At 41.4% G+C, this 23716-nt stretch overlaps 1 long non-coding RNA gene across 1 annotated transcript; it reads right to left on the bottom strand.

Moving 5' to 3' along the window:
• Positions 1-3787: 3787 nt before the first annotated feature.
• Positions 3788-14295, bottom strand: LOC117559219. Its single transcript, XR_004570940.1, has 9 exons — positions 13618-14295; positions 13344-13514; positions 12443-12523; positions 7906-8042; positions 7672-7812; positions 7364-7588; positions 6134-6299; positions 5096-5265; positions 3788-3951 (listed from the first exon to the last, which is right to left on the bottom strand). It is a non-coding gene; the product is annotated as an uncharacterized LOC117559219 (long non-coding RNA).
• Positions 14296-23716: the final 9421 nt, after the last annotated feature.

Below are 23716 nucleotides of genomic sequence, written 5' to 3' on the forward strand. Positions count from 1 at the left end.
AAAGTATCTTTGCTGAGATCCAAAACTCTGTTGCAAAAATAATGTGGTTTAATGAAAACTCGGTGAACAGACATTAGGCTACATTGTAATAATAATCAAAGCAATCATTTCAACTTGCGGTCACACAAAAAGTACAACGACCCTGTGTCACCCTCCCTTCCATCCCACACCTCACGCAGGTGAACAGGATTATAATGAGTGTGGACCCAAGCCAACCAATCAAAAGTGCTCAAACCAAATATCTTATATCAAAACAAGAACGCAATACTACTGTAAACATGTTTCATGGCTCCTACAATAATCTATTTTTTATTTTTTGTTCAATAACTCAGTTTACTCAACCCTGTCATTTGAGGCCCATCTCCAGGGGGCTTTGCCATCGAACACATTGCACAATTGTTTTCCAGATTGAACACTAAAATGTAAAAACAATTTGAAACAACATCAGCTATTTAGTGTGAAATTCAGTGTTGAGACAACGTATCATAAATAAGCTTTCATTAACCAACTGCTAGGACTGCATGAGTTTCTTAAGAACATATTTGTATACTGCATGTATTCTTTTAACAATTTACAAACGCATGCATTTTACGTTGTTCAGGTAAACAGCTATTTAAAAAAGGTACTATTTGCTGTGTGTGAATTACTGTTATGGTAAGCTGTGTTAAAATCTCCACCGGACACTATTCAGGTCCACTTCCTATTTACCATTCCATTCATCTATCTCTCGGTGTTTGTGTCTGGTTGTACTGCCAAATCACAATACAGATCCCCCCTCCTGCCCAACACCAAATATCTGGTTTCTCCAACTGTCTCTATTCTGTCCACAAATGTCTCACATCTGCCTCTGCACTGATCCCCGCGTAATTATCGATGAGCTTTCCAAATGATCTGATCACCTGCCATAATTCACTTGGATCACTAAGTATAGTTGTGGTTGTGGGGGTATGGTTAGAGCACCAGCTGCTTGGGTGAGATGGGAGTGACTCAGCCGGAGAGCAGACAGCCGGACAAGGATCAAGTAATCAGTCACACAATTAAAGTATGTTGGTAACCTGGCTCTTGTCTCTTGCAGTAGACTTGGTCCTGAGAGGACCTGTTGGCCCCAGAGTGACCTCTTTTTGGAAGCTGCTGGCAGTAGAGCTGTGACTTTATGTTGATATACTTTGCATGTTATACTGTGGACATGTTTTCTGTTAATAAACCTAACTTTATTTTACAACAATTCCTTTCGTCATTTAAACCGTGCGTGAGAGCACAGTCCCTCACAATGGTGTTTTGTAAATAAAATTGGCAGAGTGGTTTACCTGTGTGTAAATCTTTCTGTTCTTATTCCTCAACAATACAGACACAAACTTTCTCTACAAACCTGAAGCCCTCAGTATCCAGAGAGCCATGGTTTTTCTCTCCTCCTTCATTTCCTTTTGTGATGTCCTGGCCATCTGAATGACAAAAGTATTCACAATATCATATGGGTCTGATTCTTGCACAGTGCAGCTGTTCTAAAGCAACAACTCAAATAAACTCTTGCTCAATTATTTTGAACTATGTATTTGTCATATTTTTATCGTCAACTATAATTGCACAGGTATAAATTAATTTAAAAAGAGATGGATTTAATTCACAGAAATCAAACCCACTTCAGAATATCATAATTATTTGATTACTTTAACTAAAAAGGCAGTTACCATGACGACAATAACCCCACAGCTATTGCCATCTTGCTGAGTTGGGAGTTCCAGGACCCTTCCTTTCCACTTAATGTTCCACTTAGTTTTTGCATTGGATGTCCTCCTCATTTTGAAAAACTCACTGTATGTGATTTATGATTGAAGTTATTTATAGTGTGGACAAAGCAGCAAAAACAGATTCAAAACCAAAATAATTGTAATGATATCAAATGAAAGGCCCGTTATCGCCCACATTATCTAAGATCATTCCTAAAAAGTAACCTTCTCTATTTCCCAATCCTGCCATCACAATCAATTACTACCTTTTTTACTTTTACCTCTACTATATACATTTTCTTATTTTAATGCAGCTTTAATTGTGGATTGAGGAATGACCAAATCAAAGCGTGCTACTGGTTATACCTTCCAGGTGCGTGGTCACCACTGAAAACTGTTCTTGTGCACATAATGTGCATCATTTCAGGATCAGAGGAATGAAGTCTTGAGGAATTCAAGTAATAAATACCAGGTTTTTTCTGCTGCACTTTGCGAGTCTGCGTCCTCTGTGGAACACCCTGCAGGACCCACCAGGAACACTGTGTTGCTGACTGCGTTTATGTACTGACATTTACAAATAGGTAGTTTAATTGAACAATTATAAGCTGTATATTTGAAACATGTAATGTATGTTTATTGGAATAATAATGATAGTAACTTCCAGTGCTCATTGTTTATATTTACAAATGAAACAATGGCCTGGTTCAAAGTTCACCTGTGAAACAATAATAATATAAATGACATGTGCCGAATGAAGCATTATTCAATATGATAACACTTTTCTAAATGTTCCATTTCTTTAGAACACTACACAATACAAACATATGAAGCAAGTATGAATCACGCATACCGACGAACACACTTCAGTCCAGGAAGGTTCTCAAAGATGACCTTTCGTAAACTGTTCCGTAACACCTGCTCTTTTTCCCCAAACAGCATCACATGTGCTGTGTAGTAGTTCATGATATGGATCTCCTGTTCGCTTGCAGCCATTTGGAACAGACCTTCCATTATCTAGATCAGGGGTGTCAAACTCAAGGCCCGGGGGCCAAATCTGGCCCGCGACTTCATTTCATGCGGCCCCACAAGAGCTTGCAAAGAATATAATATGTTTATTATACGGTTACATGAGGATTTACAGAAGCACGTTGCCCATAAACTACATGTCCCCACAATGCATCTCAAAATATGCCTGTTTTTTCTCAGAATTTGACTTTTTTCTCAAAATGTCACTTTATTTTTGTTTTCCAGAATGTGGCTTTTCTTTTGAAATCATTTTGTGGCGTTCTCACTGAAGAGACTTGCACTCCAGACTTCTGCTTCCAGACGTAGTTAATTATGAAGTGATTACCCTATCTGATAATAATCCAATGCAGAGGCAATGATGTAATATAATACATTATTTCATATATATTATATATTTATATATGTATTTTTATATATTCTTAAAGTTACAACCGGCCCTTTGAGTGCAACCATAATGCTGATGTGGCCCGTGATGAAATTGAGTTTGACACCCCTGATCTAGATCATTGAATCATGTAAATTGAAAATCAATTTATTTGATTGTTGAATTATTTAACACATTACAATAAGGTTAAACAAAAATAAGAGGAACATTACCAGGAAACAAATGAAGAACTAAATGATAGTTGACAAATACATCTTCTATTACAAACTCCAACAACAGTTATTAGAAAAAGTAGCCATTGATGAATCATTGACAACGTTATTCCTGATTTTAAATAACTGTGTATTCAATACAATGTCTATTTTTGTAACAGATACAATTATACATGTTATCCTCAAGGTAATAAAATACTAATTACATGATACAACATGTGTTGCATGATTGATTTATGTTTCGAATTGCAGTTTAAAGAGACGAAAGTGATACCTATACCTAGCCTGCTAGCCACTCGTGAGGTCGAAGCGTACGAAGCTCACTGTGGTGGATAATGAGATCATTTCCTTTGGTCTGGGAGGGGAGAACGGAAACCACAACCTCTGTGTCTTTCTTCATAATGACATAACTAGTTAAAAACAACAGACTCAATATGTACAAAAATAATCTCTTTTTATTATTTTATTTTCTAATATATTCTGTTAATTATTCCATTGAATATACATTTGAAGTCAAACTGTTGTGGATGGGTGAACTTTGCTTCTGGGCAGAGATATCGCTGGGTGTTCCCAGGACATCCTCAGTCACTGAGGAATCTACCTGTATGGGTACAAAACATAACATTATGAACTATCCTCTGTCTGTCATGTTGTGACTTTATCCTGGTGCATTTCATTCCTTTTCTGATTACATTTTTTAAAATTATTTTTCTAATAATACATTTTCAAAATATTGATTTGAGGAGACAGAATGTGATGGAAATACACTGAAGTAGTGGAAGATGGTTCAAGGTTATTTATTGTCAAACTAACATAGCTAGAGTAATTATGTTGTTGAACATCTTAGGTCAGGCTTCTCCAACAATGCAACACAACACAATCATACAGAAAAGCAGACAATATTAAAACAATAAAAAAGTGGAATAGTGGAATACGAGTCTATATACAAGTTATTGGAATGATATATTAGATACAAAATTACTAAGTAGCAGATGAATGTTATGAAATGAAATTGTGCTTAACAGTTCAAATAGAAATCTAATCTCAAAATGAAATCTGGTTTTACCTTCGTGGCCAAACCTTTAAACGGGAAAGGCTTGCGGATTGCAGTGACATACACTGTCAAAGGTTTGGCTGTAAAATTACAGTAAATTACTGGCTACTAGTTGCATGGATTTCACAATTTAAATATTTCACAGTAATTTACTATATATATTTTACAGTTAATTAGAATAAAAGTACAACTAAATACTGTGACTTTACAGTTGCCATGCCCATACAAACAGTAATTTATTGTAAAATATTACAGCTAAATATTGTGAAATCATGGTAATATTTTACAGTGTATCGCCCCTTCTTTTTCTGCTTGCGTTTCTTCCATGTTTCCACCAACACTCTGAATGTCTGCATAACAAAGAGTTATCGATGTAAGAATTGATTTATAATTGGAATCTTTTTTGCAGACCAGTTGTATCTTTTTAAACATCAATGCATGTACAGAGAAATGTATGTTGTTTTTATTCATTTATCACGTTATTCTAGGGTTATTTGATATAGTTCTCCATTAATAACCATGGACATTTATTATAAGATGTAATACTCATAAAGGATTGTATATTAATAAATACAAACTAAATATGTGTTACTTAATAAAATGCTATCATCCACACTTGAGATTAATTCACTCATTCAAAATCAACCACATATTACTATTGACCATGGCATGATTAATGAAATGTGCAAACCTTTCGAAAGTCTCCAGGAGTCGGCATACTCCAGCATAGCACTGTGTTTCTGTTGATATTGGACAACAAAGTCATCCATTCTGCTGAACCTGCGTGATGGGAAGCGGATATGTTTCAAATCCCATTGGCTCTTCTCCATGATGCCTTGTGTCTTGTTGTCTTGTTATGTTCTGAGAAAATAATTACACAATTAATACGATCAATTAGCAGTAAAAACACAATATATTTATTATTTCCTTACAAATACACTTAAGACAATTCAATGACTTGTGTTTTCTTGTTTTTCAGGACATTGTATGTTCTGCTGTAGTCCTCAGATACCTCATTCACACCAACGCAACTCCGGTTCAAGCTCCGTGCTAGAGCTTTTCAGGTTCAGAACCGGTTCTTCGGTTTAGCTCCGGCTCTTTTCACACCGCCCAGAGTCCGACTGGTGCTGCGTCATTGCGTCATTGCGTCATCGTTTGCGTCATGACGTAACCGTTTGCGTGCCTGCTTCATAAAGCCAACCCGCGCGGAAACCCCTCACAGCTGACAACAACAACAACAATAACAATGGCCGATTGTGCTCCAGCTTCCTCTGCACCTCTTCGGAAGACCAGATTCCCAGCAGGTAGCTGGTCTCTTCACTGGACCACTGCTGCTTGTTACGTTTCTCCATCGTTCTCCAAACTGGATAAAACGCGGGCTTCTTGTTGTTGGTCAGGAGTTGATCTGCCCCTGCCCCCGCCTCGACGTAAGCGTGACGTATGCGGTGCTTTCGCTCTGGCCGGACAATTTTTTGGTGCTTGAAACAAACCGGATTCTGGAGCTAAGAGGCTGCTCCCCTGCGGTGTGAACAGGATAACCCGGTGCTTTTCAAGCTCCAGCTCCGAACCGGCCCTGAAACACCGTTGGTGTGAATGAGGTAATAGGGTTTTCCAGTCGTCCCAGGTCACCTTTATGTTTACATGAAAGAGTGTTGTTATTTTCCGAATACACAGGCAAGCACAGTAACATTACAGAGACAAAGACGTCACATGTTTAAGTAGCACTGACCAAGCATTATCCCGCTCCACAATCCAGCATAGGGAAGAAGGTACTGGTTGATGTGAGCCACAAGGCCTTTACAGTAGTAACCGTTGGGATCACCGCTGGTATCAAGTGGAGCTTTGGAAATCACTTCGCTGTATCTTTTCCCAAAGTTCTTTCTTCCTTTGATTTCCTTTAGTAAATTGTAAACGTGTGATTAGTGCCGTGTACTGATCAAGTCTTGTGACCCCACCTACCTCAGTGGCTACCAATTTATCCTACATAATACAAATATAAAAATAAATATAATGTTTCTACTTTAATATTCCATAAACAGAAAATGGATAAGAGGGTCTTCATCCCTAGAGACAGCCTCTCATTATTTGTTCCAACAATAGCCCTCAATTCTCCCAAAGCTATTCCCATAAGTATTCCTTAAGACCTCTTGAGTGTGCTTTGTGTTTTTATAACTGTTAACTGTAGAACACTCTCCCAGTGGATCTTAGAACTCCATTTGAAATGTTATAAATAAAATAAAGACCGTTTTAATTGATCTTATTCTGGTTGACATTACTTCTATCATTGTTAATGTTTTCTTTTATTTCGATTCAACATTTATATATCCTTTATTTAACCAGGTAAAAGACTCATTGAGATTCAAATCTCTTTTCCAAGAGCGACCTGGCCAAGAAGGGCAGCATGTACAAAGTTACAACAGATAAAACACAGACATGACAGGCAGACAAACACAGCTGTAAAACACAAATAAACACACATTAGCCAGTCAATATGCGAAGTAAAACAAACTATTAAAATCATTCAAAACTGGCATAATTTAAAACGATTTTAGGATATACGAGCACTCACATTGACCAATGGTGTCGTGTTCTCTGTCCTTTAAGATGGACCTGAATTCCCCCATAGTGATTACATCTGAGAGTTTCAGCTCCTTCTGTACAATTTATATTTTTTCATTTATTTGTAGTCTCACTGTTGCTATTGGTTGTTATATTATGCTCTACCTCGATCGTTTACTGGCACTTTTGACTTCTTCTTTCAATTATTATAGTTATATTTATTATTATTCTAATTTTTTTTCCCACAACTACCCTTACAGTATATAGCACCCATTTACTTTTGGACCCAAACTTAGCTTTGGAGCACTTATTATGTTTTTGTAACTTCAGATATATAAAGTCTGCCCAATTGTTAAATGTAGATGAAAAGCTTTTTCACACAAACACAAATTGCAATTACCTCTAAGTTTTCAGGATTTGTTTCAGACATGACGGCGTCATCCAACTGAAGTCCTTTTTTTAACAGCCATGACTGGAGGTTGTTCAAATGTTTGTAAACATTCGCCCCTCTGGACGGACTTGAAAAGACAACTGCTGTACTTTGCACCATGTCATCAAGGTCTTCCAAGTTACTTGCCGTTGTAGACCAAACACATGCATGGCCAGATGGTAGTTCTTTGGTGCACTGCGGGATAAAAAACATGAATTAGGTTCAATATTTCAATAAAGTATAGAAAGGAAATAACCAGATGATGTTTACCTACTTACATCATTAATATTTGTGTGTGTTTTCTTAACCCTATGTGCCTTTCATGTAAGACGTGCAGATCTAGTGGAAGTTCACTGAGTAAAACATCATCCTTTGCAACAGGCAGAGCAGAGTCATATCGCCACTTTGATAGCAACCACCTATGGTGTGTGGAAAGTAAAGAAGTCAAATGTCACCCATAATATTGTTTCTTAACGAAACACATGTTGTAGTAAAAAATAGGGTATGCTTACTATGTTTCAGACATTTCCTTGGCGTTCTTCATGATGTGACTCAGGCAGCGATGCAGAACAGGCACCTTAAAGTCTGCTTTTGTTGCTGTCCCACTGGCAATCCGATAGTAGCAGTCAATGCTGTCGTGCAGATTTGTCTTAGCAAAACAAAAACATATTGCCTGCATTAATACCATCGACCCATCGCAGACAAGCATTATGGGCGACCGCATGGCTTCCCGTCCGTATCTCCTTGCTACGTCTGTGAGAAAGGCCTCAAGGAAATAGGTAACTGAGGCCGTGGTGTGATCACATGTGAGATATGTTGCAACTGGAAAGGCAGGGGAGTTCTTCTGGGGATGACCACAGTAGAACACCTTCTGGGTGCACAAACACCTTCTGGAGGACCTCATTTGGAGAGTTATTTTTATTTCCCACCATCATTTGGAGACTGATGAGTTCGTTGCTGTGCTGACGACTTTGCTGCTGTAGCTCCCAGGAAATGTTTTTCAAAACCTGAGGAGTAGGAGCTTCATCTCTGCAGCCAGAGTCCATGACGTCCTCATCAATGTCATTTAATGTGTCCAGATACATGGCTCTGGGTAATTGGTGTTGCAAAAATGTTCCTAACACTTTCCGGTCATCCGCCCTTACAGGTTGTCTTTTTAATTCAGTGTGATAGTGTAAGGTCATGTCCCCTTTAAACCGCACTGTTGCCTTGAGGTCCTCCTCACTATTCACAGCCACAGTGACTGGGCAGTCCCCAAATCGGCAGTAACCGAGACACCAGCATTCTGGGCTTGGTTTTTTGGACCCTGAAGTTTTCAGTCTGTCGTTTAAATGCGATTGAGCAGTGAGGATGGATGGTCCTAATCCCGTTGGCTATGATGTTGGTCCACTGCAATCCTTTGAAGCCCCTTGGATGTCTTTTGGTTTTGATGGCTTTCCATTCATTTTGCTCAATAAAAAAGTAGGTTGGTTTCTGAGGTACTCTGATCTTGATAAAACCGTCTTGCTCAGTTGTGTCGCTCATGGTGCCCTCATCAAAACACACAATGTGTTAAGAATGTCACGAGGCTCAGGACCCAAATGCACAACACCAGAAACAGATTAGAATTAACAAGGTCTTTTAATTAAGGTCAAATACAAAACGCTCACTTGGAGGATCAAAAACTCTAAACCAAAAAACATCTACATGACTATCAAAAATATACTTCACACGATCAAGGGATGACTGGCAGGCTTGACGAGACAAGACGAACTGACACAAGACAAAGGGAGACGCAGACTATATATACACACTAGGTAAGGGGACACAGGTGGCAACAATTAAGGGAGGGGCTGACAATCACACTGGTGGGAAAAACACACCAGGGCAGGAATGCTCTGAAACGAGAGGGAAAGGTTACTACAAAATAAAACAGGAAATCACAAGACAAGGCAAAAGACAAAAGGACTGAACTAAATAAATTAACTTAACACAACTGTCTAGACACCACAGTACCCCCTCCTTTACGGACGGCTCCGGACGGCCCAGCGAGTTCAGGATGGCTTTTGTAAAAATCCTTTATCAGGTTCTGGTCCACGATGAAGCTAGACGGGATCCATTCCCGCTCTTCCGGTCCATAACCCTCCCAGTCCACTAAAACTGCTGACCCCTTCCTCGTTTTCTGACCTTCAGCAGACGCTTGACAGTGTAGACCAGACCTCCATCAATGAGCCTGGGAGGAGGGGGGGGCTTGGAAGCGGGAACCATTTTGCTTTCCTTGACCGGCTTGAGTTTGCTTACGTGGAATGTTGGATGGACTCTGAGTGATCTAGGCAGGCGCAAACGAACAGACACAGGGTTAATACACTTTTCCACAGTGAATGGGCCTACATAATCTTGGTGCCAGCTTCCTAGAGACTACGTTCAGGGGCAAGTCTCTGGTGGATAGCCACACTTTCTGACCCGGTCTGTACACAGGTGCAGGACGGCGATGCCGATCAGCCGCTTTTTTCATGCGGGCCGAAGTCCTAAGGAGGACCCGACGTGCTGAAGCCCAAATGCCATGACAGCGCCTGACCAGTGCGTGTGCCGAGGGAACCATGACTTCTTTCTCTGTCTCTGAGAACATGGGAGGTTGGTAACCGTAGACGCACTGGAACGGGGTCAATCCGGTGGCAGAGGTAGGCAATGAGTTGTGGGCGTATTCTACCCACGTGAGGTGTTTACTCCAAGAAGCTGGGTTTTGGGACACCAGGCACCGGAGGCAGGTTTCCAGTTCTTGATTCAGTCTCTCCGTTTGTCCATTTGATTGGGGATGGTAACCGGAAGAGAGGCTGACAGAGGCCCCGATGAGGCTGCAAAACTCCCTCCAGAAACGGGAGACAAACTGAGGACCCCGGTCTGACACGATGTCCTTGGGAAAACCGTGGAGACGACAAACATGGTGCAAACAACACTTCAGCCGTTTCTTTTGGCCGATGGCAGTTTAGGCAAAGCAATAAAATGTGTCATTTTAGAGAATCTATCCACCACCGTGAGGACGGTGGTGTTACCTTTGGATTCTGGCAGTCCGGTGACAAAATCCACTGAGATGTCGGACCAGGGGCCAACTGGGGATAGGCAGCGGCCTGAGCAGACCCATCTGGGGCCTGGAAGAGGTCTTATTCCTGGCGCAGATGGTGCAGGCGGCCACATACTCCTTGACATCCTTCTCCATAGATGTCCACCAGAACCGTTGCTTGATGACGTACATGTTTTTTTTTACCCCAGGATGGCAGGTGAGCAGCGAGGTGTGAGCCCATTGAATGACCTTAGGACGCACAGTTTGAGGAACAAACAACCTATTTGGGGGGCAACCCCTAGGTGTCGGGCTCTCACCGTTAGCTCGTTTCACCTCTGTTTCTATTGGCCAAGTTACCGCTCCAACCACACAGTTTAGTGGAAGGATGAGCTTTGGTTCCTTTGCCGAGGGTTCAGGATCAAAACACGAGAGAGTGCATCTGGCTTGACATTTTGTGAACCGGGTCTAAATGACAAGGAAAAGTTAAAACGAGTGAAGAACAAAGCCCATCTTGCCTGACGTGAGTTCAGTCTCTTAGCTTTTCGGATGTACTCAAGATTTTTATGATCCGTCCAGACTATGAATGGTTGCTCTGACCCCTCCAGAAAGTGTCTCCATTCCTCAAGCGCTGTTTTGACTGCCAAAAGTTCTCTGTTGCCTACATCATAGTTGCGTTCAGCAGGTGTTAACTTACGTGACAGAAAAGCACATGGGTGAAGTTTGCTGTCCTTGGCTGAACGTTGTGACAACACAGCCCCAACTCCATCATTGGAAGCATCCACCTCCACCACAAACTGCCGTAGTGAATCAGAGTGATGAGAACAGGAGCAGAGGTAAACCGTCTTTTCAATTCCTGGAAAGCTTTGTCGGCCTGTAGAGTCCACAAAAACTGAACATGGGTTGAGGTGAGTGAGTGGAGAGGTGCAGCTATGGAGCTAAAATGTCTTATGAAACGTCTGTAGAAGTTTTCAGTCTGTCGTTTAAATGCGATTGAGCAGTGTGGATGGATGGTCCTAATCCCGTTGGCTATGATGTTGGTCCACTGCAATCCTTTGAAGCCCCTTGGATGTCTTTTGGTTTTGATGGCTTTCCATTCATTTTGCTCAATAAAAAAGTAGGTTGGTTTCTGAGGTACTCTGATCTTGATAAAACCGTCTTGCTCAGTTGTGTCGCTCATGGTGCCCTCATCAAAACACACAATGTTATTGTTTTTCCATGAAAACACAATTTTAAAAATATAAATATTTTGTTGTGTTGAATTGATAAATGTTGTGTCCTTTCATTATGCAGCCTTCCAAGTGTGTTATGACCTGCAGCTCAAAGTCGTGTAGTTTAATTGTACGATAACTTTTAATAGTCTCCTTGTGTTTTTTACATTTCAGGAAGTATACATTGACACATAGAAATATAATTATAAACTACTACTGTAGATTTACTACAAAATGTTTTTTCAATCATTACTTAACTGATTGATTTTAGATCGGCATTAGGTGTACAACTTACTTAAAAACAAATAGTTAAAAAGACTGAGATTTATCATTCAATAATTTTTTTAGAAACTAATTTATATCTATCCCTTTTTCTTCTAATGCTGGATGAATTCAAATACAAAATAACATTTTAAAAAGCAGGGCATGTAAGCAATGAAAATTAACATGTATATACCCAGTCTAATAACTCTAACTTTGCTTGTTCAAAGCAGTATATGGGAACATGGTAAAGTTGATGGTAAATGGGATGCTTTTATATATCGCTTTTCTCAAAAGCACTATATATAGTATGCTCCACAATAATCAATTCACACACATCCCTACGTTGTTGGTGTGGTTTGGCTACTATGTAAGATCCCAAAATGCTCATCAGGATAAATAATGTGTTGAGTGTCTTACTTTTGGAAAATATGACACATTTACCCGGATATTAAACCGGAGACTTTTTGATTATCAGTCGGAAATTTCGTACACCTAAAACGCCAATTGATCAAATGCAGACGCAAAGTATTGACTAACTTGGTCAGTCGTCTCGTCTCCCTCTTGCGAGCTTCCACTGTCCAGGGTCAGCTGCGTTGACACTGTGACATCTTGTTTGTGCTGTGAAAGACAGACAACCACGACTTAGTATTTAAGTGTAAGGGCCTGAATATATATAAATATAATCAAGATCCAACCTTAATATAATGTTAAAGAATAAAAACTTTAAAAGTGAACATTATGATAAAGTCAATTAAAATCCCAAACAAAATTGAGATTTAAAAAAGACGTGATTTAGAACTAATCATGTATGTAGTATTGAAAATGATAGTGTGATAAATAAAATTGAAAATAAATAAATACAAATATAATAAAATGCAAAATGATCAATTTGTATTTACTTGGCAATCATATATATGCGTAACCTGAACTTGTGTCACATCCTACACTCACAGAAATGAATCATGGTAGAGTTGATTTTTAAGCATTTAAATCTATTTGATTTTATTTAAATACTCATATTTTTTAAATGTATGTATTGAAATTAATTATAATCTGTATAATTCCTGTCAATTCTAAAATATATTGAATGTAATTACTTAGAGGTTAAACAATAGCAGGATCGGTCACATCCCCTGTGTGATTTTCTTTCACATATCTGAGGAATTGCTGCATGATAATGATAAATGTCCTAAATGACAAGTCCACTTCTAATCATTTAATTTTAACGTTGACATTGTAGTTTCTGGTGTGATCATTTTGGACATGTGTCACACAGTTATTTCTTTTTTTGATCTTTATTTGTCTGTTTAAAACAAACCTGAGGAACTATAGACAAACATCCTCAGTACATTCAGTACACCCGAACATTACCAAAGGGTGCGAATGTGAACATAACACAAGGGTTAAATATAGTCATAATTAATTACTAAGTACTTACCTTGTGAAATTGTCTTCTTAATCTGTACTGATTGTTTGTGTTCACAGGAATCCCAAGTTGAGTGCATAGAGTGCCCCAGAAGAGTTGTGTGTGGAAAGATGTGTCTTTATTATTTTCTAGGGCTTTCACTTTTGCCACTATTTCTTCCGTCAAAATGTCTTTCGTTTTGTTCTATTGGAATCACAGATAAAAAAAGTAATGGTCAATAACATAGTTGTACAATATATATATTGTATTCATGTGTGACAGACAGTTGAATGAGTAAGTAACTCACCCCAAATAACTTGAATGATAAAACCCTATAGAAATTGAAAAGGAAGAAGAGTTAATGATGACAGCAATAATTGTATCTATATCGAAAATAAATATCTAGCATATGCAAATACATTACACAACCATTACATCAATACCCTGGTTGACATCTTAACATTGACATAGACAAAGTTATTTGTTTTAGCAAAGACAAAAATAATGAACAAAATAAATTGGGGTATTTTCTTCAGGGTTTTGTGGGCTGTAACATTGTTAAGGAAGTATTTGTTTTGGTTTTCTGGTATTTAAAAGGATATAACAAACAAGATCATTAAAACCAAGTAGCAAATCTTACTTTGTTTTACTACTAAGATTTTGTTGTTTTGTTGTGTGTTTCTGGGCTGTGCCCATAAAAGGTCTGATGTGAAGCATACACTTAATTGTAAGCAAAGCAGGCCTACTTTTTCAAAGGAATTCATAAATACTGGAAGATAATGACCAAGTTTATGATTGATAACAGCATGCTTTAGCCTACAAAAGGGTAAAGTAATGTTATCTTCCTTACCAGTATGTTTACAACCATGACAGTTGACACATTAATCCTGTCATGCACTACTAATCAGTGTTGTAGTCAAGTCACCAATTCACGAGTCCAAGTCACTCTCGAGTCACTCTCCGAGTCCGAGTCACCCAAGGAGTGTCCGAGTCATCATTACCTGTGTTCGAGTCCGAGTCCGAGTCACCAAGGAGTGTCCGAGTCGAGTCCGAGTCATCATTACCTGTGTTCGAGTCTGAGTCCAAGTCCGAGTCACCTAAGAAGAGTCCAAGTCAAGTCCGAGTCACAAGTCTTCATGTATTGATCTTCGTGGATATATGTGTTGAAATAGCTGCTCCTACATTGCTTTTATCCTGTCATGTTATACTAATCTGTCTATGGAACTGCTGTGAAGCGAGTTTGGCTACAATTCTTGTAATTGGTACTATACAAATATAAAGCTTATTACTAATATTAATATTATTGTAAATTACCTATAATATGTCTAACTATATTTAAAATGAGTTACCTTTTAGAGAAGTGATTATATGTGTATGCCAATATTTTCCTATGGTAAAGTTTTCGTTTTGCACTTTTATTTTGATAGTAATAAGATCGGGACTCTTATTTTGAAGGAACTTTTACCGGTTGAATGGTTTACCGATAAAGATTGATCCCCAGAAAGCACATGGCTACTTAGCATGCAAAATGACGTCATTCTGCTTGCGCTGCTCTTTTCCAATGTGGAAGCAGAATGTGTGAAAGCATACAGCAAGATGCGGGGTGTGTCTCTAGACATCTTTAGACTGGAATAGCGAGGCCCAGTAGGTGAACTCGTCTCGCAGGTGCACACGCAGGGATAGAGGACATCAGACTCCAGAGAAAACTTGCTCGAGTCCGAGTCCAAGTCATCGTGCACGAGAATTCACAAGTCCAAGTCCGAGTCGCTCAATCAATGCGCGAGTCCGAGTGAGTCACGAGTCCCGAAAATCGGCACTCGAGTCCGAGTCCAGGACTCGAGTACTCCATCTCTGTGTCAGACATAAAGATATAACTTCATCAGTAGCGTGGCGTGGGCAAAAAATGAGGGGAAGCCAATAATACGTCCTTTCTTTTGGGTCGGGGGTGTGGTGGTCAATGTAATAACGTAACCAGATGAGTGATTACAGCACCCGGTATCATTTCACACACATTTGTATCATACAGATGCAGGACTTACACACGCCTGTTATCTAACCGACAGGTCCGCACGCACTCTCCAGCCCAAACTCTAATAAGCATTCATTCACAAACTAAATCAGGAGACCTTTAACGTTTTACGTCCGATTCGCTCCTTTGTTCCTCGCTGTACACAGCTCCAGTTTGGGCATTGGCCTGTCATCAGATTGTATTTGTTGCTGCTGTAGCGGAAGTTTAGTACAATTATTTTTGAGTAAATACTCCAAATCTCCACCCTCCATAATTGCACTTGCTTCAGTTGCTTGCTACTTTCTAACGGCGGTGAGAGTGATGCAGTGACGCTCTCTATCTTCTATCGATTAGAGTTATGATTCAAAAATTATAAAAGCAGGGTAGACATGTGGATATTATCCGACTGAACACAACGTGCATTTATCTAACAGGTTCGTTTTCCACTGACCTTATTTCGAGCTATTTTCCTAAATCCTATGGAGAAATCCCACTGCTTTTTTGTCGAGGGAAACCGAGCGCAGCTTACTTCCGGGTTTTAGGATGCGTCACTGCAACACTAAGTTGATGCGATTTGATTGGATTGTGAGGCAAGGGAAGCCAGCCGCCTCTGGCTTCCCTTGGCATGGCCCTGACTAATCACAGGTTGGCAGGGGCATCACGTGGGCCTCATCTGATTGGTCAATCCCTCCATTTTTTTCACCAAGGGAAGCCAATTTCGGCTGACCTCCTCTCGCAACAGAGAGTGCAATCTACTGTTTCACCATAACATCTAGAGGGGCGCTGTTTCACTATTTGTAAAATACTCAATGAGAATGGGGGAGAGACGGGCCGGCAGCAACACACAACAAAGAATTTCCGAAACTAAACGAAGTGTTTTTATTTATTTATTAAAATTATAACTACAATCCGAAAAAACAGGGGAAGCCTGGCTTCCCTTGGCCTCCAGGAGAAAACGCCACTGGTGACAGTGAGTGAACATGACCTACAGAGTAACGGGTACGCAGATCTTTTCAGCTGATGAACCACTGACGGACGGACAGGCAAAGGGAGGTGAGCTAAATGGAGTTAAATCAATATGGAATGCCATTTAAGCCAACATTAAATAAATACATAAATGATTTAATAAATACATACATTACATTGCATTTAGCTGACGCTTTTATCCAAAGCGACTTACAATAAGTACATTCGACCAGGAAGACACAACCTTGAAGAAAACAGAATCATATAAGTACATCAGGTTTCATAGAGCCAAACATTTCAAGTGCTACTCAACTGGCTTTAGGTAAGCCAGTCCTTTATTAGTATAAAAGTGCCTCGTTAATAGTTCTAACGCTCGAAGTGGAGCCGAAAGAGATGAGTTTTCAGTTTGCGCCGGAAGATGTGCAAGCTATCTGCCGTCCTGATGTCAATGGGGAGCTCATTCCACCATCCTGGAGCCAGGACAGCAAACCCACATGTTTTCGCCGATGGGAACTTGGGTCTCCCTCGCAGCGAGGGTGCAGCGAGTCGTTTGGCTGATGCAGAGCGTAGTGCACGCGCTGGGGTGTACGGTTTAACCATGTCCTGGATGTACGAAGGGCCAGATCCATTCGCAGCATGGTAAGCAAGTACCAGTGTCTTGAAGTGGATTCTAGCAGTTACCGGAAGCCAGTGAAGGGAGCGGAGGAGCGGAGTGGTGTGGGAGAATTTAGGAAGGTTGAAGACCAGACGAGCCGCTGCATTCTGGATGAGCTGCAGAGGTCGGATGGCACATGCAGGTAGACCAGCCAGGAGGGAGTTGCAGTAGTCTAGGTGTGAGATGACGAGAGCCTGGACCAGAACCTGAGTCGCTTTCTGTGTCAGCTGGGGACGTATCTTCCTGATGTTGTAAAGCGTGTATCTGCAGCAGCGGGTTGTAGCAGCGATGTTTGCAGTGAAGGACAGGTTGTTATCTAGGGTCACACCCAGATTCCTTGCAGTCTGAGTCGGGGAAACAACTGAGGTGCCGATGTTGATTGTTAGGTCAAGAGTGGGACAATCTTTTCCCGGAAGGAAGAGCAGCTCAGTCTTGTCAAGGTTGAGCTTGAGGTGATGAGCAGACATCCACTGAGAGATGTCAGCTAGACAAGCAGAGATGCGTGCGACGACCTGGGTCTCTGAGCGGGGAAAGGACAGAATTAATTGGGTGTCGTCAGCGTAGCAGTGGTAAGAAAAACCATGCGGGCTAATGACTGATCCGAGCGAGTTTGTGTACAGGGAGAAGAGGAGGGGACCAAGAACAGAGACCTGAGGGACCCCTGTAGTTAATTGACAAGGGTCGGACTCAGACCCTCTCCAAATCACCCTGTAGGTACGGTCTTTCGGGTATGAGGTGAGGAGGGAAAGTGCAGAGCCTGAAACTCCAAGTTTTTGGAGAGTGCGAAGGAGGATCTGATGATTCACCGTGTCGAATGCAGCAGACAGGTCCAACAGGATGATGACAGAGGAGAGGGATGCAGTTTTGGCAGTGTGCAGTTCCTCCGTGACAGCAATGAGAGCAGTTTCTGTGGAGTGACCTGCCTTGAAACCAGACTGGTGCGGATCCAGAAGGTTGTTCTGATTGAGATAACAGGAGAGTTGTTTAAAGACAGCGCGTTCAAGTGATTTAGACAGGAACGGGAGGAGAGAGACAGGCCTGTAGTTTATAACATCAGACGGGTTGAGAGTGGGTTTCTTTAGGAGAGGGTTTACTCTTGCCTCCTTGAGACTGTTTGGAAAGTGACCAGAAGTTAGAGAAGTGTTGATGAAATGGGTGAGAAACGGTAGAATATCAGGAGCGATAGTCTGAAGGAGGTTTGAAGGGATAGGGTCCAGAGGACAGGTGGTAGGGCGGGCAGAGGTAATGACGGTAAGAACCTCACTTGGAGAGAGAGGGGAAAAGGAGGTTAGTGTGTGGGTGGAAGGAGGGTCTGGTGACCCAGCGGTGAGTCAGAAAAAGAAGAGCGAATATCATCAACCTTTTTTTCAAAGTGGGTAACAAAGTCGCTTGACAGAAGTGAGGAGGGGGGAGGGGCTTTTGGAGGGTCCAAGAGGGTGGAGAAGATGGAAAATAGTTTTTTAGGATTAGAATAGGAAGCTTGGATCTTATCTTGAAAGAAAGTGCTTTTTGCCTGAGAGATCGAAGCAGAGAAAGAGGAGAGGAGAGCCTGATAGGTTAGGAGGTCGTCACGGTGTTTGGATTTCCACCATTTCCGCTCTGCTGCCCTAAGGACGGTTCTATTAGCACACAGTGCATCATTTAGCCAGGGAGCAGGAGGGGACTGACGAGCCTGCCGAGATGTGAGAGGACAGAGAGAGTCCAGAGTGGATGAGAGAGTAGAGAGGAGAGTTTCTGCAGCAGAGTTTGGAGGCAGGAGTTGGAACGAGTCAGAGGAAGGGAGGGCTGAGAGCACCGACGAGGCAAAGGTAGAGGGAGAGAGGGAGCGAAGGTTACGGCGGACAAGTGTAGGATGGGAAGAGATTAGTTTGTTATGTTTGGAAAGGGATAGAGAGAATGAAATGAAGAAGTGATCGGATGTGTGGAGCGGGTTTACAGAGAGGTTAGAAGTAGCGCAGTTCCTTGAGAATATGAGATCAAGGACATTGCCAGCTTTATGAGTCGGTGGGGACGGAGACAGTGAGAAAGCAAAGGCGGTTAACAGAGATGTTAGTTTGTCTATCTTCCCTGTCAGGAGGTTGAAGTCTCCGAGAAGTACAGCGGGAGGGCCAGTTTCAGGGATGTGTGAGAGGAGATGATCTAATTCCTCCAAGAAGTCCCCCAAGGCGCCTGGTGGACGGTAGAGAACAACAATGGTTAACTGTATAGGATGGGTTACTGTGACGGCATGGAATTCAAAGGTGGAAGGAGTGAAGTTAGGTAGCTTGAAGAGGGAAAAGCTCCATTTGGGAGAGAGCAGGAGACCAATGCCACCTCCTCTGCCAGTGGGTCTGGGTGTATGGGAGAAGGAATATGCAGTGGAGAGAGCTGCTGGGGTGGATGTGTTGGATGGAGTAATCCAGGTCTCAGTGAGAGCAAGGAAATCCAGAGACTGCAGGGAGGCGTAGCCAGAGATGAAGTCAGCCTTAGGAACAGCTGACTGGCAGTTCCACAGGCCACCTGAAACTAGATGTTGGATCTCAGTGGAGCATGTGGGATAGACGAGAGCAGGCCGGTTATATCGATTACGAGATACACGGGGCCAGTGATAATTGCGAGAAGACACATGAACAGGAATGGAGAAAATACACATGATTATAGCATGAGGGGCTAAACAACCAAATAAAATAAAACACCAGCGATACTTAGCTCAATCAAAGTAGGATTTGCCTCCTCTTTGCCTCCCTCGTGACTCCCGCAGGACTCTAATGTCTTTGCCAGTCTTTGACTCCTGCAGGACTCTAATGTCTTAGCCTGTCTGACGCTGAAGCTGACGCTCCAGGAAAGTGCTACCTAAAATGGACACCTGATTGCTGAGTTCTCACAGCTGTGGGGCAACGTCCCTTTAATTAGTTAACTCTGCAGCTGGTGGCCCTCAAAAGGAAATCTAGACTGGCTTCCTCCTGATTTGTTATTGTCTGTTAAGTCAATTACATTAAACCCTAAGTTATAAAGTTATGAGTTTAACCCTTAATACAGTTACACCTACTCAATAAAGCTCTTAGTATTCTACAAATGTTTAAATCAAAGTTAACCCTAGCAGTCAGTTAGTTCACTTTTAAGGTTTCAGTCAAATGACTTGTCCCAAGTTTCTGCCTGACAGATACTGTAGCGGTTTTGAGTTTTAAAATCACAATTCCAGTCAGATCAACTACAGAGCATTGATACAGAGTACACACACTGAAACAGAGAAGTCTAAAAACACAATGTTACTCACACCATTCTAGAAGTCTCCAGTAGCTTTCTTGTCAAAATCGAGTTGCACACTGGCAGGTCAGTGATTAGGATGAGATTTAAATACAGTTTCTGTTGGGGGAGTGGCCTCAGATCACAGCTGATGGGTCTCAATCGAGACTGGCTTCCTCCTGATTTGTTATTGTCTTTTAAGTCAATTACATTAAACCCTAAGTTATAAAGTTATGAGTTTAACCCTTAATACAGTTACACCTACTCAATAAAGCTCTTAGTATTCTACAAATGTTTAAATCAAAGTTAATCCTAGCAGTCAGTTAGTTCACTTTTAAGGTTTCAGTCAAATGACTTGTCCCAAGTTTCTGCCTGACAGATACTGTAGCGGTTTTGAGTTTTAAAATCACAATTCCAGTCAGATCAACTACAGAGCATTGATACAGAGTACACACACTGAAACAGAGAAGTCTAAAAACTAGGGCCGGGACTCGATTAAAAAAATGTATCTAATTAGAGGCTTTGTAATTAATTAATCGAAATTAATCGCATTTTTAATCACATGTAAATATTTGACCTAAGAACAGTGAGAAGCAATTTTTTTCACATGGATTTTAGTATACCATTAGGCGCATTCACACCGCAGTACTTTTCCCACAAAGGTTCATGAGAACTTAGTTCATGAGAACTCTTTGAACCTGGGGGTGGATTAGGCAAATGAAGCCGCTGACGTCACTTCTTCTTCTTCTGCTTTGGGTTTACTGGCAGGCCGCAAACCACTTCACGGCGTATACTGCCGCCCAAAGTCCCCGGCCGGAAGTCCCCGGAGTTGGGGACTGGCTTCAGTAGAAGCTGCTGGGAGTCCCAGCAGCCTTCCGAGTAAATCGCCAGAACGCCGACACCTCCTCATCTCCACCGCCCCCATGTTTTATTTTGTGTTGCCATAAGTTAGTCTCTCTGCATTTCTGCGCTGGGCTAATGCTAATAATGCTAATGCGAGGATAATAAAATGGCGGCTTCACAAAACTTTTTGGGAGTTTTACGGGGCGTGGTTTGCAATCTGCCCAGCCAATCAGAAATATAGATTTTTTCTCACAAGAGAGCCGTACGAAAGTCCCTGCTCTCTAGCAGCTCTCTGCTCTCTAGCAGGGACTTTCGTGGGGGTAAAAAGGTTCTCATGAACTAATTTTAGTACCGGCTCTTTTTGGTGTGAACGCGATAAAAGAGGCTAACGTCCACGCTAGCTTCCACGCTAGCTGCTATATGTTTTGCATTGAGGTGATACTTGAGGCTTGATGTGCTGCGGTGATATGCAAATTCCTTTTTGCATAATTTGCACACAACCGTGCTCTTATCGACGCTTCCATCCGTCCGTTTTTTAAAACAACATTTCCCACTGTTGTTCACTGTGGTTTAGGGGTGTAACGGTATCCGTATTCGTCCCGTACCGTCACGGTTCGGACGTCACGGTTCGGCACACGCAGTCACACGACGAATACGCCTTTTTTTTTACGAGTGGGAAAAAAGTGTCATTCAGGGCAGTATCCACTACACTATATATAATCCAGGGGGCGGTATTGCGCCTAAAAGCTGTTTGCCAGCCGCCCTTAAACAACAAATGAAGAACAAGAAGAAACACAACAACAAAACGAACAAAATACAAGAAGAAGAAAAGTTAGTATGGCGATTTCAGATAACACACAGGAGCTAGAACCCACCTGCTTCTTTTAAATCAGCTGTGTGGAACATTTCGGGTTCCCTGTGGACTACAATAACGATGGAGTGTGCGAGTGGTGGATCGGACGAGGACGGTGTGTCGCCTTTGTTCTACAGCGGTGCGGTATGCTAATGGTAACACACGCCAAACATGCTAAATCATATCAGAAGGCATCACCCAGATCTGCCAATCACCAGAGCCCGGCAAAAGACAACAGCAGTTCAACAGCTGATCCCCGCTGTTTTTAAGAAGCCAAGAGACATGAAAGCCGTGAGACCAAAATAAATAACGGAAGCTTTTGGCATATGTTTTTCAACGACTTTGCGCTCTTGAAACACTTTCTTATTATTTATGATGTAATATTTTCAAGACATTCTTTTTAGCTTTACAGCTTGATGAAAACTTTTTGTTTGACATCAGCCATTATAGATAATATGGCCATCTGAGTGTACCGTGTATGGTTTGTTTTTAACTGTTTAATACAGTTAATTATTCAAAAAAGAGTTCTTTATTTTTAAACTGAAACTTGCACTACTGTTCAAACATAAATAACAACAAACCTGGAATTATGCATTTGGGACTTTTTTTTTGCTTTTTCTTGTTGTACCGAACCGTGACCTCCAAACCGAGGTACGAACCAAACCGTGACTTCTGTGAACCGTTACACCCCTACTGTGGTTTGTTGTTGTCTGAAGTCATGAACGTTAGTTGGTGCTCCAGTATAATCGGTACGCCTGAAACTCATCCAGTGAGAAACGTGCCGCGGTGCAAAAATAAGTGCGATTAAAATGCGTCAATTTTTTTAACGCGTTAATTTTTGTGTAATTAATTAATCTTAATTAACGCGTTAAAGTCCCGGCCCTACTAAAAACACAATGTTACTCACACAATTCTAGAAGTCTCCAGTAGCTTTCTTGTCAAAATCGAGTTGCACACTGGCAGGTCAGTGATTAGGATGAGATTTAAATACAGTTTCTGTTGGGGGAGTGGCCTCAGATCACAGCTGATGGGTCTCAATCGAGACTGGCTTCCTCCTGATTTATTATTGTCTTTTAAGTCAATTACATTAAACCCTAAGTTATAAAGTTATGAGTTTAACCCTTAATACAGTTACACCTACTCAATAAAGCTCTTAGTATTCTACAAATGTTTAACTCAAAGTTAACCCTAGCAGTCAGTTAGTTCACTTTTAAGGTTTCAGTCAAATGACTTGTCCCAAGTTTCTGGGAACCTGGAAGACGTCGGTGGGCTCCAAGATGCTATGTTATCCTTAGCAGATCAAATTGATCCACACGGTCTACCAACAGATACTATGTTGGCCCATATTGAAGACTTTTTCGAAGTACTCGGGCGGATAAGTGCTCTTCGAGATATCGACACGGATGACAAAGTTTTAAATACATTGACACTGATTGAGCACCGTGTTCATGTGGAAGATGTCCAAGAAGTTGGTTCAAGCACAGGTGCAGGACGCCCGCATCTGGATATTCCAGGCGATATGCTCGCTACCTATGTGTTGTCCGGTCTATCAACCCAAGAAATCGCCGATCTGTTTGGGGTGTCATCCCGCACAATTCAGAGGAGATCGGTCGAAGAAGGCCTAAGGTGAATTACTTGAGCGAACGTAAAATCAAATGATTGCTCTATCGAGCGAACGTCATACAAATAACGAGCCCATAGAAATAGAATACGAGTATACTACTATACTCATATTCTATTTATATGGTCAGCCCGTTACAACTGCCGCTATGGCAACGGTACACATACAAATGGCCGCCGCTCTGACCATCCTGCATTATCTTAAAATATAATACATCCATTATCCTGCTACGTTG

This window comes from Gymnodraco acuticeps, unplaced genomic scaffold, assembly GCF_902827175.1.
Source record: "Gymnodraco acuticeps unplaced genomic scaffold, fGymAcu1.1, whole genome shotgun sequence".
In the NCBI taxonomy this organism is placed as follows: domain Eukaryota; kingdom Metazoa; phylum Chordata; class Actinopteri; order Perciformes; family Bathydraconidae; genus Gymnodraco; species Gymnodraco acuticeps.